General features: G+C 46.9%; 1 protein-coding gene across 9 annotated transcripts in view; it reads right to left on the reverse strand.

Annotated features, from left to right (window-relative positions):
- Rbms2 (RNA binding motif single stranded interacting protein 2) overlaps positions 1 to 18,895 on the reverse strand; it is a 63,954-nt gene that overhangs the window by 29,411 nt on the left and 15,648 nt on the right. The gene's annotated exons all lie outside the window — the stretch shown is intronic.

Below are 18,895 nucleotides of genomic sequence, written 5' to 3' on the forward strand. Positions count from 1 at the left end.
GTGCATTGGTGTGAAGGTGTCAGATCCCCTGCAACTGGATCTTCAGACAGTTGTGAGCTGCCATGTGGGTGCTGGGAATTGAACCCAGGTCCTTTGGAAGAGCAGTCAGTGCTCTTAACCACTGAGCCATCTCTCCAGCCCCAGATTTTTGTATCTTTGGTCCCAGAAGTTCAGAGGCAGCGTCAGGGGCTCAGTGGTGGTGATCTGGGCAATATATATATGCGCACACACATATATATACACACATATGTATGTATGTATATATATAATACACACACACTAAATAAATGAACAAATGAATGAATGCAAGAAAGTGAGGCAAAGGTACCCTTTCTACTTTGGTTTGTGTAATGAAGAAGGGGAATTCCAGCCCTTTCTCAAGGTTACACAATTGCTATGGAATGCAGTCTCGCTCTGAGTACACGCGTGTACGCTGTGTACGGTGTGTACGGTGTGTATCCTGTGCACGCATTCACGCTTGAGTAATGGTGCTCGCGGGCCACGCTGTGTATGTGGAGGTCAGATGACACCCTCAGCATGGCTACCACTGTCCATTTCAAGACAGGCTCTCTTTTGTCTGCTGCCACCCAGGCCAGGCTAGGTGGCTGGTGGTACCCTGGGGACTGTTCCACGTCTGCTTCCCACTTGCAGGGGAACACGGGGATTTCAAAGTGAGCTAGAGAGCCCAGCTTCCACGGTCAAAAAACGTGAATGACAAGGGCTCTGCCTACCGAGCTCCCAAGTCCGAGTCTTAATTTGACTTGTCACGTGGCTCCCAAGCCTACTCCGTCCACTCTCATCCATCCACACTGGAGCAGCCAATGACTTTCACCGACTACAAGAAATTAGACGTTTCTAAAATGTATTCAAACCCAGTCTTAAAATGAGATTTAAAAACCGGTAACGGGCAGGAAAGCTGGTCCAGACCTGCAATCCTAGCACTTGAGAATCGAGGGTAGAAGGATCAAGAGTTCAAAGCCAGCCTGGCCTATATGAGGCCCTGTCTAGAAAACAAATAAAATAGAATAAAATAAAATAAAAATTTCTAAAGAAACAGCCAGGCAGTAATGGCACACACCTTTAACCCCAACACTCCAGAGGCAGAGGCAGGTGGATCTGTGAGTTGGAGGTCAGCCTGGTCTACAAAGTGAGTTCCAAGACAGCCAAAGCTGTTACAAGGGGGAAATCTTGTTTTGAAAAAAATAAAAATAAATAAATTAGAAAAACATGTGAAAAGTTTACAATAAACCATATTGTCCCCTCTGCTTCTTTTTAACGCCTGGAGTTGTGGTTCTGTAGCAGCGCTCTCATCTGGGCAAGCCCTACGTCATGCTTCAGTCCCATCCCCCAAATAGAGATCTATCCCATTCACCAAAGACACCTACTAGGTTTAGGAGCTAGTCTGATATTTGCAAAAGGACCAAATCATATGAGTTCTGTCATCAGCACTAGACTGCAAACACATGCTCTCTGCCCCCGTGTCTCGCTCCAGAAGACCCACCCTGCTTCAGCCAGCGTCTTCAGAAGCAGCGCAGGCCAGGCGCGGTAGCACAGGCCTGTCATCTGCCCCTGGGCAGGCTGAGGGAGCCAGGACAACAGCGGGGACCCAGCAGAGACAGGGACAGACAAGGAGGTTTCCCAGGGCTGGGAAGTTCCCACAGGGAAAGTCCACAGGTTTTTGTTTGTGGCTAAAAAAAATAATAATAATAAAATAAAAAAGACAAAGAAAAAAATAAAGAAAGAACATGACAGTCCCTAGGGATGGTGGAGGAGGTTTACTGTGGATAAAGGGAGACATAGCCAGGGGCAGGGACATCTAGGGGAGTCCAGAGTGGACGTGGTCGACTGAGTTGGGCCCTGTGGGGAGAGGAGGAGGGGAAGGGACAGAGAACAGGGGAACCTGGTGCAGCAGTCAGGAGGCCCCAAAGAGGAGAGGTAACCAAAATGGCTGGATTATATAGGGAAGGGCAGCCCACCCGCTGGGTTGGAAGCCAGTCAGGAGGGCCCTGCAATAGGCAGGTTGAGGGGTGCAGGGAGAACCTGGTAGCCACACTGATTTGGTATGTTAAACAGGCTCCTCAGCCAAATGTCCCAGGGTCTGAGACCTAACAGTTTGGTTTTATAGATACTGAAGATGAATCTGTCTGGTTCAAGATTTAGTATTAGAACACCCAGCAGTTTAGAAATGCAAGATCTCTTTTGTTTGTTTGGTTTGGTTTTGATTTTTTTGTGACAGGGTTTCTCTGTGTGGCCCTGGTTGTACTGGAACTAGCTTTGTAGACCAGGCTGGCCTTGAGCTCACAGAGATCCTCCTACCTCTGCCTGCCGAGTGCTGGAATTAAAGGTGTGCGCCACCACCGCCAGTCTTGTTGCTTGTTTCTTTTTTTTTTTAATATTTATTTATTTATTTATTATGTATACAATATTCTGTCTGTGTGCATGTCTGCAGGCCAGAAGAGGGCACCAGACCCCATTACAGAGCCACCATGTGGTTGCTGGGAATTGAACTCAGGACCTTTGGAAAAGCAGGCAATGCTCTTAACCTCTGAGCCATCTCTCCAGCCCCTGTTGCTTGTTTCTTGACACATTGCCTAATGTAACCCAGGCTGGCTTTGAACCCCAGATGCTCCAGCTTCCTGAGTGCCAGGGTGACAAAGCTCACCACCACGTCTGGCCTGATAAAGGATCTTTTAAAGATTAGTTTTATTAATATTAAAAGTCCACTTTTATTTCTTTTGTTGGTTTTGTTTTTTGATTTCCAAGACGGTTTCTCTGTGGCTTTGGAGTCCACTGTTTTTCCTACTTAGACCTTTTTTCTAGTTCTCAACAGGAGGGAAGAAGGAAACGCTCCAGATCAAAACCCTCAGACCTCAGGAAGTCTCAAAGTCTGGAACACGCTCTGGTGGTGGAAATGGCAGAAGGAATATCAAAGCATAGCCCTGCCAATTTTCAAATCCTGTTCCTGTAAATAGTGACGTTAGCCAGGAATGACAGCCTGCTCCCCAAGTTGCTTTGGTCACAGTGTTTCATTACAGCGATAGTAACCAGAACTGAGACAGTGGCCATGGTGCCACTGGACTTCTGATCCTTCTGACCCCGCCCCCTGATGCTGAGACACAGGCATCATCGTGACCAGTTTTATGCGGTGCTGGGACTGGGACTCCGGGCCTCGTGTATACCTGGCAGGCACTCAGCAACTAAGCTACATCCCAGCACATCATTTAATGCAAGGTTTCCATTTCTCAGATGAGAAAAGATAAATTCACCTTCTGCATAATTACTCAGCTGCTCATTATCATTCAGAAATAGAGTAGACAATGTTTTGATACTTTTTGTATTTTTTTTCCAAAAGTATGTATCTTTAACTTTCGATAGCATTTAACTAGTAAAGTGTAGTTAAACACAGGCTTGGGGTCTTCCTCCCTTGGGGCCCTCCCATTCCCAGCAGTTCTTATTTTCCTTGATAAATCTATGAAAATCAAGCAAGTCAACACAAAGAAACCTGGGCTCAACCGTGGCTCAAAGAACAGAACTACAATGGTGCAGGCTTGTGTTGCAGCACTAGGGAAGAAGAGGTAAAAGATCAGGAGTTCAAGGTCACCCTCAGCTAGGGCAGCCAAGGTTACAGGAGATCCTCTGCAACACCGCGAGACCCCCTGCAACACCATGAGACCCTTTGCAGAGGAGGAAAGAGCAGAGATCAGTGACCTACTTTTACTACACACACCAGAAGGTGACTTTAAGACTTCAAAAACAAGGAGGGGAACTTAGTTATTTAAAGAACCAAAGAAACCAGGCCGTCCCTTAGTCCCAGCACTCAGAAGGCAGAGGCAGGCAGGTCTCAGGAAGTCTAAGGTCAGTTTGGTCTGAAGTGAGTTCTGGGCCAGTCAGAGCTACACAGTGAGACCCTGTTTCAAACAAAACAAAAGCAACCTCCCCTCTCCCCACATAAAAACAATCTGAGAAGGACTGGAGAGATGGCTCAGCGGTTAAGAGCATTGCCTGCTCTTCCAAATGTCCTGAGTTCAATTCCCAGCAACCACATGGTGGTCCACAACCATCTGTACTGAGGTCTGGTGCCCTCTTCTGGCTAACTGCATACAAAATAAATAAATATTTAAAAAAAAACAATCTGAGAAGAAAAATACCATTTCAGAAAAAGGGAACAGCGTAGCGAGAGTTATGAGGTGCTTTGACAAGACTTAAGGCCAGTGAAGCTGGGGTGTAAGGCAGACAAAGGTAGGCGGAACTTTCCAGATACTGTAAAGTGCTGGAGGCTTCATTCTCAATACAAGAGACGGTGGCTAATTTTAAACAGCAGCAAAGCTCCTAGACTCATATTCTGAAGCAATGACGCCGTCTACCATGGGAGACCAGGTGACAGAGAGGTGGGGGGAGCCATGTCACTCAGTGACTTCTTCCTGAGAAACTAAGCCACCAAACAAAAACCCTTGGTGCTCCCGCACACGTCGCCTCGATGACTCTACAATGATACCTGCTACTCCCCGTGCCAAGAACGCTTCCATCTGGGCCTTTAATGCCTTCCTTCCACTCAAACAGCCCCAAACCATGAGATGTAAAAGCTATGAAGTCAGAAACCAAAACAAACAGAAAATCAAAAAAGGAATCAAAGGAAAAAAAGAACATAGGGGGAGAAAACAGTGACCAAGAGAATTTCAAGAGAGCTAAACAAAAATAATTGCATCTACGAAGCAAAAGGAAAAGTCAACAGAGAAAAGGCAGACACAGCTGCAAGGCCGGGCAGGAGTGACAGGGAGTTCTAGACCAGCCAGGACCAGAGTGATACTTGTCTGTGTCTCCCACAAAACCAGCCAGGTGCTGGTTCGCGTATCTTTTTTGTTTGTTTGTTTGGTTTTGGTTTTCGAGACAGGGTTTCTCTGTGTAGTCTTGGCTGTACTGGAACTCACTCTGTAGACCAGGCTGGCCTCAAACTCACAGAGATCCACCTGCCTCTGCCTCCAAGTGCTGTGATTAAAGGTGTGCACCACCACTGCCTGGATGGTGTTACACATCTTTAACCCAGATTAAATATGATTTCAGATTTCAAAAATATGGATACTAAGGTTAGAAGATAGAGTAAATGGAACCTCCCAGAAAGTAGAACCAAAGACTAAAAAAAAAAAAAAAAAAAAAAACAAATACAAATAGGGCTGGAGAGATGGCTCAGAGGCTGCTCTTGCAAAGGACCGGGGTTCAGTTCCCAGCACCCACAAGAAAGCTCACAACTGTCTGTAACTCCAGATCTGGGTAACCCAGCATCGCTTCCTGTCCTGAGAGCACTGCACGCGTGCGGTACCTAACCAGCATCGCTTCCTGTCCTGAGAGCACTGCACGCATGCGGTACCTAACCAGCATCGCTTCCTGTCCTGAGAACACTGCATGTGTGCGGTATGTGGACCGACAAAACACCACCCCCGTGAGATAACACTTTTAAAGGACAGATAATGGTAAGTGGGCATGGCTCGGTGGCACACTCCCAGGACTCAGGAAGTCAAGGCTTGGGTTTCAGGCCATCCTGAAATACGTAGCAAGAACCTATCTCAAAGAAACAAAACAAAACATGACAACAAAAAAGAAACATAAGGAATGAACTTCAGAAAGAAAATAAAATAAAGGAAATTACAATAAACAAAAGATCATAATCAAATTATAGAAATTTCTAGGTTGGAATGAGTACCTAACTCTAAATGAACAGGATACACACAGGTAAACACCCTTCAAACTTCGTAGCTCTTGGGTAGGATCCTAAAACCCTTCCAAAGGAGACAGGAAAGGAACATTCCTAAGACAGGCGCAGGAGTCAAGTTAGCATCAGTCAGCAAAAACACTGTAAGTCAGGACAACCAAGTAATGCCCAAACTAGCAATTACATATTCAGTCAATTATCAATAAATGTTACTGTAGAAAACATTTTCATATTTGCAAGTTTAAAAAAAAAAGTTTCACCAGGTGGTGGTGGTGCACAACTTTAATCCCAGCTCAGGAGGTAGAGGCAGGCGGATCTCTGTGAGTTCCAGGACAGCTAGGGCTGTTACATAGAGAAACTCTATCTTGGAAAAAACAAAGCTTCCATTTAACTAGGTGACTCTCTCACCTAACAAGGGCTTAAGCAACAAACAAGACCCAAGTGAGACTACAGGCAAAACCATCCCCAAGAGAAGAGCGTAGGTGGACCTTAGCTGCAACCCTGCAGGATGCCTGCAGGTGGTCAGGAGACCAGACAGCAGTGTCTGGTTGTTCCCAGAACTAGATGGTAAGCCCCTAATGCTGGAGCCTCTCTGCTGGGTTGCCTTCGTAGTCCTGGAAAGTCCCATGCAGGCTGCAGGGAGAGAACTGCATCAACAGTCTCACCCATTCATGGCCTCTGCATGCAACACTATCAATCAGTCAGACCAGATGCCCCCACGGGTGCAGAAGCAGCAATCTGTTACAAGGTGGCAAACCACGCTGGGACTGGACTTGAGGCTCACTCCTCAGGAGAGAATTCATGCTTGGTGCTGTAACTAGTCAAAAGCAAATGCGGGGCCCAGTAGGAAGCTACTGCTCTCGTTTGCTGGTGTGCAGGTGGAACAGGAAGTGAACTGAGACACTGGGTGGTACCTTGAGCATATATGAGACCTCAAAGCCTGCCTCCACAGAGACATACTTCCTCCAGAAAAGCCACACCTCCTAACAGTGCCACTCCCTTTGGGGACCATTTTCTTTCAAAGCACCACAAGGAGGGAAAGACTTTTTCTTAGATGATGTCATCACTGGTGAGTGGCCCTGCTAGGTGATGTCATCATTGGTGAGGTGGCCCTGCTAGGTGATGTCATTGGAGAGGTGCCCCTGGTGCTATAACCCTAAGAGGTTCATTGGGGGGGTCTCTCTCTCTCTCTCATTCTCACACATATACAAACACACACATACTTAGACACACTGACACACAAAACACACACACACACTAGCACAAACACACACACTCAGACACACACACAGAAGACACTAGAGCAGAGAGATGGGAGGGGGATTAGTGGTAATGGGAAGGACACAAGAGAAGGTAAGGGCTATGAATACGCTCAGAATATACTATGCACATAAGGAAACCTCTTAGTATATGTAATTAGTATATGCTAATAAAACATTTTTTAGAAATGAGGACTGAGCATGGTAGTCCATGCCTAGAATCACAAGTTTTGGAGTCAGAGGCCAAGCCTGAGTTCAAGGCCATCCTCAGCAAAGAGTGAGTTCCAGCTACCCTAGAGTACAAAGTGAAGCCGTGTTTCAAACAATTATTTCAGGGCCTAGAGAGATGGCTCAGGGTTAAGAGTGTTTGCTGCTCCTGCATGGGATTGGATAGCTTCCAGCACCCACATCAAGCTGCTGGTAAACCTGCAACTCCAGCTGCAGGGAATCCAATACACTCTCCAGGCTTCCGCTGGCGCGGGCACCCAAATTAAAACCAAGCACTGTGGTGTACGCCTTTAACACCAGCACTTGGAAGGCAAGGGTAGGCAGAAATCTGTGAGTTCAGAGACACCCTGGTCTATATATATACACACATATATACACCACACACATACATTCACACACTACACATACATACACTACACATACATACACACTACACATACATACACACACTACACACACACACATACACTACACATACATACACACACTACACACATACATACACATACATACACTACACATACATACATACACTACACACATACATACACTACACATACATACATACATATACTACACATACATACACTACACACATACATACACATACACATACTATACATACATACACTATACACATACACTACACACACATACATACACTACACACACATACATACACTACACACATACATACATATACTACACATACATACACTACACATACATACATACACATACACATACTATACATACATACACCACACATACATACACTACAATACATACATATACTATACATACATACGCTACACATACGTACATATACACACAAGTATATAAACATAAATGAACTGTTATTTAGATCACAGAGTTGTATAACCATAACCTCAATTTTAAAACATTTCCATTATTTCCCCAAAGAAACCCATCCCTATGGATCTGCCTGTTCTGAGCTCTGCACACAATGGAGCCATTCTCCATACGCTCCCCTGGAGCACCTTTCTTTCACAAGCTCACCACTAATCCATTCCCCCGGAGCACCTTTCTTTCACGAGCTCACCACTAATCCATTTGCCCCAAGCGTCTCTACTTCACGCCTTTACCCGGCTGCACAGCCCGACTGTACAGACAGGCGCCGTGATTCACTGACCCTTCACCATCTATCTGATGGGGGTTGGGAGTTGTCACGTAGGAACCATTATGAAATAATGCGGCTGTGAACACCTGTGTGCGTGTTTTCCTCTCAGGTAAACATCTAGGAATGGAATTCTTGGGTCTGTATTTAACCTTTAGTAGCTGCCAAGCTTTTGAAAGTAACATTTTACCTCCTTCTCCCATGGACCAGGGATCCATTTACTACATGCTACCTGTCATGAGCGCTAACACGGGAGTGCAGCTATAACACACACCTTCTCAGACCCTGCGTAGGAATGGGCCCCTCTTCAACTAAACACACAGCTTTGAGGACTCACAGGAAGTGGTGAGAGGGGAAGGAGCCGCTGGCTAGCCAAGCAGATCAGTCAAGTCCACACTGGCAACCAATGGGGGAAGAGATGCTACAGCCAGACAGCATCCACTGATATTACAACCAATGGGGGGAGAGATGCTACAGCCAGACAGCATCCACTGATATTACAACCAATGGGGGGAGAGATGCTACAGCCAGACAGCATCCACTGATATTACAACCAATGGGGGGAGAGATGCTACAGCCAGACAGCATCCACTGATATTACAACCAATGGGGGGAGAGATGCTACAGCCAGACAGCATCCACTGATATTACAACCAATGGGGGAAGAGATGCTACAGCCAGACAGCATCCACCGATATTACAACCAATGGGGGGAGAGATGCCACAGCCGGACAGCATCCACCGATATTACAACCAATGGGGGTAGAGACGCCACAGCCTCACAGCATCCACTGATATTACAACCAATGGGGGTAGAGACGCCACAGCCGCACAGCATCCATGTCACTGATATTACAACCAATGGGGGGAGAGATGCTACAGCCAGACAGCATCCACTGATATTACAACCAATGGGGGGAGAGATGCCACAGCCGGACAGCATCCACCGATATTACAACCAATGGGGGTAGAGACGCCACAGCCGCACAGCATCCATGTCACTGATATTACAACCAATGGGGGGGAAGAGATGCCACAGCCGCACAGCATCCACTGATATTACAACCAATGGGGGGAAGAGACACCACAGCCGCACAGCATCCACTGATATTACAACCAATGGGGGGAGAGATGCCACACCCAGACAGCATCCATGTCACTGATATTACAACCAATGGGGGGAAGAGATGCCACAGCCGCACAGCATCCATGTCACTGATATTACAACCAATGGGGGTAGAGACGCCACAGCCGCACAGAATCCACTGATATTACAACCAATGGGGGGAAGAGACACCACAGCCGCACAGCATCCACTGATATTACAACCAATGGGGGGAAGAGACACCACAGCCGCACAGCATCCATGTCACTGATATTACAACCAATGGGAGGAGAGACGCCACAGCTGCACAGTATCCACGTCACTGATATTACAACCAATGTGGGGGAAGAGACACCACAGCCGCACAGCATCCATGTCACTGATATTACAACCAATGGGAGGAGAGACGCCACAGCTGCACAGTATCCACGTCACTGATACTGATATTACTTGCCTTTGGTTGCTTGATAGGTTGTTTTCTGCGGCAGGGTCTAAGGTAGCCGAGGCTAGCTTTGAACTCTCTATGCAATCACAGTGACCTTAAATTACTGATCCTCCTCCATTCACATTTGATGGGTTGGGATTGCAGAGAGGGCCACCATGCCTATAAGACTTTATTTATTTATTTAGAGACCTACAGTTTTGTTATTGTTGGTTGTTTGGGGTTTGTTTGTTTGTTTTTGTTTATTAAGAAAAGAGTCTTGGGGGCTGAAGAGATGGTTCAGTGGTTAAGAGCACTGACTGCTCCTCCAGAGGACCCGGGTTCAATTCCCAGCACCCACATGGCAGCTCACAGCTGTCTGTAGCTCCAGTTCAAGAGAATCTGACATCGTTATACCAATGTGCATGAAATGAAGTTAAATAAAGTTTTTTTTAAAAAAAAAAAAGGAAAAGAAAAGAGTCTTAAACCCAGTGGTGGTGCGCATGCCTTTAATCCCAGAGGCATTCAAGGCCAGCCTGGTCTACGGAGTGAGTTCCAGGAAACCCTGTCTTGAAAAACCAAAAAAAAAAAAAAAAAAAAAAAAAAGAAAGGAATTTTAGGGGTGGTAAGATGGCTCAGCAGGTAAAAATCTTTGATATCAAACCTGACAACTTGAGTTTGATCTCAGAGACCACCATGGTAGAAAGAAAGAATGGACTTCCACACGTGTCTGTGGCGTGTGCTCCCAGGGTGTGTGTGTGTGCGTGTATGCACTATGTGTGCTCGTGCATGTGTGCACTGTGTGTGCTTGTATGCACGTGTGTGTGTTCATGTGTGTGTGCTAGCACGTGCACATGTATATGCATAAAAGTCACTTTTAGAAAGTGTAAAGGGGGCCGGGCAGTGGTGGCGCACGCCTTTAATCCCAGCACTCAGGAGGCAGAGGCAGGTGGACCTCTGTCAGTTCGAGGCCAGCCTGGTCTACATGAGCTAGTTCCAGGACAGGCTCCAAAAACTACAGAGAAACCCTGTCTCGAAAATCCAAGAAAAAAAAAAAAACTAAAGCAAAGCTTGACACTTGACCAAGGAGGCAGCCCAGAGTACTTAGCATGGATGAACCCTGAGCCCCAGCCCCCACACAGCAGAACTGGGACTGGTGCACACACCTGTAACCCTAGCACTCCGGAGGTCAAACAGCATGATCTCCCATCTCAACAAAACAAACAGAGAAGGGAATGGCAGTATCACACACACTCAAGTAGGTGGTGCTTCCCAAGGAAGGTCACAGAATTTAAGATTGTTTTTTTAAGATGGGATCTCTCTGCCATGTGTATTCCTGGCTAGCCTGGAACTCTCTATGCAGGAGAGCCCTCAGGTCCACCTGCTTCTGCTGCCAGAGCTGGATTAGAGGAGTGTTCCTGGCACCACAGCATTCTGTGGGCATACCTGGCAGAGGGGCACGAGAAGCAGCATCTGGTGCTTCAGGAGACTGGCTTCTAAACGCGCACAGGGCGGAAGACAGTGCTGGGATTAAAGGCAAGCTCCACCACCCTGGCTCCAGGAGAAGCTTAGTAATCAGCGAAGCCCCAGTGTGGACTGAAACGGGAGAGCGGAGAACTGGGATGGACCTACAGAGCTCCGGCCTGGCGGGCCCAAGCCCTCGACCACAGAACTCTAAACCATGAAAGAGAGGAGGTCTCTGTCCTCGGCTGTCAACACCATTGCTCACTCGAAAGAAGACCCAGCAGGGAGCAGGGAGCAGGGGCTTTGACTGTGGACCTAGGAACCGGGGGAAAGAATGAAAGAACCGCTCAGAGCAGAATCCGGCCCACCAAGAAATCTGTGTGGGCAGAGATACGTGCCCCACAGGAATTCAGATTATTTACTTTAGACACGTTTTGTGCCTAGACTGGCCTTGACCTAAGAACACAGCTGAAGCTAGTCTGGCCTCTACCTCTCAAGTGCTAGAATCATAAGTGTGTGCCACCATGTCTTGTGAGAAAAATCTGCAAAGGTAAATTATCTCAAATCAAAATCAGTCCCATGCCAGGTAGTATGGTGCACACCTACAACCGTGGGATCAGGAGGTAAGGAAGGCTAGCCTGAGTTACAGAGAGGCCCATCTCAAACACACACAGACATACATGCACACATACGCACATATACACACACTTGAACATGCACGCATACACACACAAACACACATCACACATGTACATGCATACACACCATACACATACACTCACACCACACACATACACACGTGTGAACACACATACACACACATGTGTGCACACATGCACAGCTAAGAGATGGTACAGCAGGTAAAAGACTTGCCAAGCAGTCTATCCCGAGAATTGGGGTTTAGATCTTGAGAACCTATGCAAATGCCGTAACTCCCTGGTGGACGCAGTGTCCACCTGTGATTCCAGGCTCCAAAGGTGGCAGTGGGGCTTCTGGAGCAAACCAGCTAGCCGGAGTAGCTATACCACACAGACACACGGGGGGAGGGGGACACACGTGAACACACATACATCCACACAGACACACGGGGGGAGGGGGGACACACGTGAACACACATACATCCACACTGACACACGGGGGGACACACGTGAACGCACATATATCCACACAGACACTACACAAACACACGGGGGGAGGGGGGAGACACACGTGAACACATATACATCCACACAGACACACGGGGGGACACGTGAACACACATACATCCACACAGACACCACACAGACACACGGGGGAGGGGGAGACACACATGAACACACATACATCCACACTGACACACGGGGGGACACACGTGAATGCACATATATCCACACAGACACTACACAAACACACGGGGGGAGGGGGGAGACACACGTGAACACATATACATCCACACAGACACACGGGGGGACACGTGAACACACATACATCCACACAGACACCACACAGACACACGGGGGAGGGGGAGACACATGTGAACACACATACACCACACAGACACCACACAGACAAACGGGGGGCACACGTGAACATACATACATCCACACAGACACACGGGGGGAGGGGGGAGACACACGTGAACACATATACATCCACACAGACACACGGGGGGACACGTGAACACACATACATCCACACAGACACCACACAGACACACGGGGGAGGGGGAGACACATGTGAACACACATACACCACACAGACACCACACAGACAAACGGGGGGCACACGTGAACATACATACATCCACACAGACACACGGGGGGAGGGGGGAGACACATGTGAACACACAGACACCACACAGACACATGGGAGCGGGAAGGGGGGAAACGAAACCAAAAGCAGTCCATTTTCTTCTTTCTAAAGGCCATGGCTGCTGGGGAGAAAAATCCTAGCAAATGCCAGATGATGTCAGGGAAGGCGGGGCCTCTCACAGGCGGAATCCCTTGATTCCCAAACATTCCCTCTCCTTCCCTACTTCATCTCTGCTCGGAGGCAGCGCCTCCAAACATGAGGGCGCAGTTTTCAGACCTACAAGCTAACATTCTTGCTTTCTACTTTTTACCTGGTTCAAGACCATTACCATTTCTTTAAGTAATCACATTAAATTCTTGTAGAATTCTTGTTGAAATCCATACTTTTCCATTCTGTAACTTTATGTATTTACTTATAGTCTCCTGCTTCTCCTCCTCCTTCTTTTTTTCCTCTCTCTCTCTCTCTCTCTCTCTCTCTCTGAGTCTTGCTCTGGGTGGGCTGGAATTCGCTCTGTGAACAGGCTGCCCTCGAACTCCACATAGTCATTTAGCTTCTGTTTCCGGAGTGCTGGGACTCCAGGCACACGCTGTGCCCCGACAAGCTTGCTTCCCTTTTGTAACGATTTTGATTCCAAAGGACAGAAATTTAATGTCCCAAGAAAGAATGCCTTTATTAGCTGATTTTAAATTTTTATTTATTCGTTAACTTGTTTTGTGGTTCTGGGGCTTCAACCCAGAGTCTTGAGTGAGGTAAGCAAGTGTTTTACCAAAAAGTTATAGCTCCACTCCCCGCAAAAAAAAAAAAAGATTTTTAGGGACTAGAGAGATAGATGGCTCAGTGGTTAAGAGGATCCAAGTTCAGCTCCCAGCACCCACATCAGGCGGCTCACAACTGCTTGTAAGTCTGCCTCTAAGGGATCCAGCATCCCTGGCCTCTGAGCACCTGCACTTGTGTGGACCTACCCACACACATACACATAAATGTTTTAAAAAATTAATGATCTCTGTGTGTATGTGTGTGTGTGTGTGTGTGTGTGTGTGTGTGTGTGTGTGTACGCTCCTGAATGCAGGTACCCACAGATGCCAGAAGCACCCAGTCCCTCTGGAGCTGGATTTGTGGGCAAGGTCCCTGAGGTGGATCCTGTAATCTTAACTCTGGTCTTCTACAAGAGCAGTACACACTCAATCTCAGAGACTCCACCACGGCCTCCACTTCGCTTCTTTGAGACAGGGTCTCACGTAGTCCAAACTGCCCTTGAATTTACAATCTTTTTATTTATTTAATTATTTTTTATTTTATTTTTCAAGACAGGGTTTCTCTGTAGTTTTGGAGCCTGTCCTGGAACTAGCTCTTGTAGACCAGGCTGGCCTCAAACTCACAGAGCTCCACCTGCCTCTGCCTCCCAAGTGCTGGGATTAAAGGCGTGCACCACCACCTCCCAGCTGTAGCGAAACATTCTTACACACAATTACCTTCCCCCCCCTAGGACCCACGTGAAACCAAGCCTAGCCTCACGAGTCCCATCACTGGGACAGAGAGAAGCGGATCCCCAGAGCTCAACAGTAAAGACAGCCCGGCTGGAAACTCCCCTCCCCATTCCCCCACCACACGCAGAATAAGAAAACTGTGAATTATCCCATATACTTGGGAGGCAGAGACAAGAGGATCAGGAGTCCAGCCTTTTACCAAGGCTGAGATCAGCCTGGGCTACGTGAGACCACGTCTCTAAACACAAAAGAAACAGGGAAATGATGACCGCCACGAATTACTCGGAGAAACCGTCCCTTGGTGAGTGAAATACAGGAGATGCTGCAAAGTAAAATACCCTGCTTCTGTGTGTTCTCTTTCAGAGACCTGTGCCACCACGTCCGGCTGTTGCTGTTTTGAGACAGTCTCACTAGGTTTGGGACTCATTACATAGACCAAACTGGACTCCAGTTCTGAGCTCTACCTGCCTCTGCCTCCCAAACACTGGGATTTAAGAGTATGCAAACACATCCAGCCTTTTTGTTTTTGGAAGACAGGGTCCCAAGTATCCCAAAGTAAACCAAGTAAACCAGGATGACCTTGGACTTCTGATCCTGCCCCCCCCCCCACACACACACACCTTGCAAGTGCTGGGACGACAGGACCCATTGCACGCTGGTTTTTGGGATGCTGGGCTGGAGCCCAGAGCCTCACAGATGCTAGGCAAGCCGTTGACTAATAAGCTCCCCATTTTTACTTTATTCTCTAAAAATTGGATTATATTGGCCAGGCCGTGGTGGCTCACACCTTTAACCCCAGCACTTAAGAGGCAGGTGTATCTCTGTGAGTTCGAGGCCAGCCTGATCTACAGAGCAAGTTCCAGGCTGTAGCTTTGGAGCCTGTCCTGGAACTAGCTCTTGTAGACCAGGCTGGCCTTGAACTCACAGAGAGCCACCTGCCTCTGCCTCCTGAGTGTTGGGATTAAAGGCGTGTGCCACCACCACCCAACGAGTTTTATTGTTTTTTTTTAAATATTTATTTATTTATTATGTATACAATATTCTGTCTGTGTGTATGCCTGCAGGCCAGAAGAGGGCACCAGACCCCATTACAGATGGTTGTGAGCCACCATGTGGTTGCTGGGAATTGAACTCAGGACCTCTGGAAGAGCAGTCAGTGTTCTTAATCTCTGAGCCATTTCTCCAGCCCTCCACATCCCAAGATCTTTAAAATTGTTAACTTTAGGTAAAATGGATTGGAAAAATGGCTTAGTAGTTAAGAGCACTGGCTGTTCTTTCAAAGTACCAAGGCGGGGTTCCCAGCACCCACTGTTGTCTGTTGACTCCAGTTTCAGGGGCTCAACAGCTTTTCTGGCCTCCAAAGGCAACAGGCACACATGTGATCTGCAGACATACCTGCAGGCAAAACACCCATACACATTCAAAAAAAACAATGCACAAATTGCTTTGCCTGGTGGTGCATGCCAGTAATTCCCGGAGTCTGGAGACTGGAGTCAGCCAGGAGGGCGGCTCTGTTTGAGGGCACCTTGGTCTATACAGCTAGAGTAAGTTTCAAGCCAATCTGGGTTACACAGTAAGAACTGAAACAGCCACAAAAAAAAAAAAAAAAAAAGCAGCACACGAGAAAATACATTGAAATTCTTTGTTTCCTGAAACATAGAAACAAATGCGTCAAACTATCAAACTCATCTGTCAACAGCAAGATAAAGAGCAACACAGCAGTGTCTCAGTACATATGCCCGGAATTCACGAGTCCATACACACACATACACACACACACACACACACACAGGAAACCAGTCATATGTTCTCAGTTCATATGCCCGGAATTCACGAGTCCATACACACACACACACACACACACACACACACACGAAATCAGTCATATGTCTCAGTTCATATTACACAAATTCACAAGTACACACACACACAAAATCGGTCATGTGCACAGCCGCAATATGCAAATACAACTTCCAATGTTTTAGAATACTGACTGTAAGAATCTGAAGACTTCTATTTTCACCGAACATTTTCATTTACTTATTTTGTGTATGTAGAGGTCAGAGGATAACCTGTGGGAGCCTCCTTCTACCATGGGGGTTCTGGGGACAGAACTCATGTCCTTGGGTTTAAAAGCACGACCTTTGCCAGCTGAGCCATCTTAACAGACCCCCAAAGACTTTTTAAAATTACTTTTTTACTCTTGTTTATTATTATCATTAGTGTGTATCTAGTATGTGTGTGTGAGCACGTACACATGCCCCACTGTGTGTGTGTGTGTGTGTAGGTCAGAGGACAAACATCAGGAAGGGAGTGATTCGCTCTTTCTTCCATGGGACCTGAGGCTGGAAATCAGGTCATCAGGTTTGTGTGGCAATCGCTTTTCCCCACCAGCCCCCAGAATTCTTGACCATATATTAGTAACAATGCAGATGTCCCCCCTTCTAGCCACCCAGACCTTATAAATTATCAGGAAGAGATATGAGATTAAATCCAAACCCTCAGACCTATCTCTCTCGCTGTTCGCACTCTCCTACGCTTAGGATCTAAACATTAGGCTGTTTGCTGAGTTGCCAGGCGCGTGTCTAGCATGTGCAAGGCCGTAAATTCCAGCCCCCAAACCAGAAAACAGAATCTGCATCCTAAACACCTCTCATAATCCACAGGGAGTGGAGAGCTGAGAAAAGACAGTTTCGGTAGATTCAGATCAGAAGTTCATTCAGTTTTATTTTAACCGTTATCCGGAGAAACTTGAACGGAAGAAGAATCGGGAAGGAGCTGTAATGGAAGCTGTGGGGAGGCTGAGCCAACAGCATCACAGTTTGAGGACCAGGCTGGCCTACATAACAAAGCCCTACTGAAAACAAAAAGGAAGGGGCTGGAGAGATGGCTCAGAGGTTAAGAGCACTGGCTGCCCTTCCAGAGGTCCTGAGTTCAATTCCCAGCAACCACATGGTGGCTCACAACCATCTGTACTGAGGTCTGGCGCCCTTCTCTGGCATGCGGGCATACATCAAGGCGTATGTTGCATACATAATAAATAAATCTTTAAAAAAAAAAAGAAACAAAAAGGAAGAAGAGGAAAAAAGGAAGAAAAAGAAAAATGATCCAGGTGCAGAGGCTCATCTCTTCCATGCCCGTGATCCTCGTAGGGGAGCAGCAAATGCAAGACCAGCCTGGGCTACAGAGTGAGTTCTAGCCTGGGGTAAAGAGGGAGGCCACATCTCAAAACCCCAAAACTTACAAAAAAGAGAGAGAGAGAGAGAGAGAGAGAGATAAAGAGAGAAAGAAGGAAACTTTTCTACAGTACTATATAGATTTGGGAATAAAGATAGATGGCCTATTCCCCTTTCAAACAAACATACATATAAATAATATATATGACAGGATATCAGTCTATACATTATCCATTATTATAAAATGTAATCAAAAATATGTATACAGCTTTCTTTCTTTTTTTCTTTCTTTTTGGTTTTTCAAGAGAGGATTTCTTGTGTGGCCCTGGCTGTCCTGGAACTTGATATGTAGACCACGTTGGTCTTGAACTCAGAACTCGAAGATCTGCCTGCCTCTGCCTCCTAAGTGCTAGGATTCATGGTCCATGCCACCGCCTGGCTGTTGAGTTTTATTTCTGTAAGCATAGAAACAGAATGAATGCCACATAAACTAAGACCTACTAGGGTCCTGCCCTGATGAGATACTAGTGTTTCAGTCTCTGAAATGGTCTCTTCAGGTCCAAGAGGACGTGAATCTTTCTCTAGCTCCAACATTCCATCAGAGAAGCTAAGCACAGAACTCTGGAAGAACAAAAATGTCCAGAATGGGTTGGAAGTTCCCCTGCTAAAGTTCTTCTCCAGCTCTGTGTGCCACGAGACACCAAGAAACTGCCAAGGATATTCTCTGGCAAAGGGGCGGGACATCTCTCTCCAGGCTGTCTGTTCACTCAACCATAGCTTAGCTTCTCAGGCAGCCAGGGGTTAATCATAAAGACTCCAGGAATCCTTGCTGAGCCTGGCTATCTGCAGGGTTCCAAGTATCCGCTCAAAAGGCAAGACCCAAAGAATCACAGAGCTCCCTGCCTTAATCCCAAAGTATGTTATCTCCCCAAATTCCTCTGCCAGGATGGGTGGAGTAGGGTAGGGTCTCCAGTCTAGAAACAAACTCAATTCTTGATGAGCCTGGAGTCCTCTCGGAATACCTGTGACTTGGGCTATCTGGTTTGTGTAAAAAGGGAGGTGGAATGGGGGTAGGGGAAGACACAAGTAGCCAAAGTGATAAAATAATCTTGTGGGGAA

The sequence above is a fragment of the Microtus oregoni genome, unplaced genomic scaffold (assembly GCF_018167655.1).
Source record: "Microtus oregoni isolate MIOR12 unplaced genomic scaffold, Mior012 000001F_ref0000356, whole genome shotgun sequence".
In the NCBI taxonomy this organism is placed as follows: Eukaryota; Metazoa; Chordata; class Mammalia; order Rodentia; family Cricetidae; genus Microtus; species Microtus oregoni.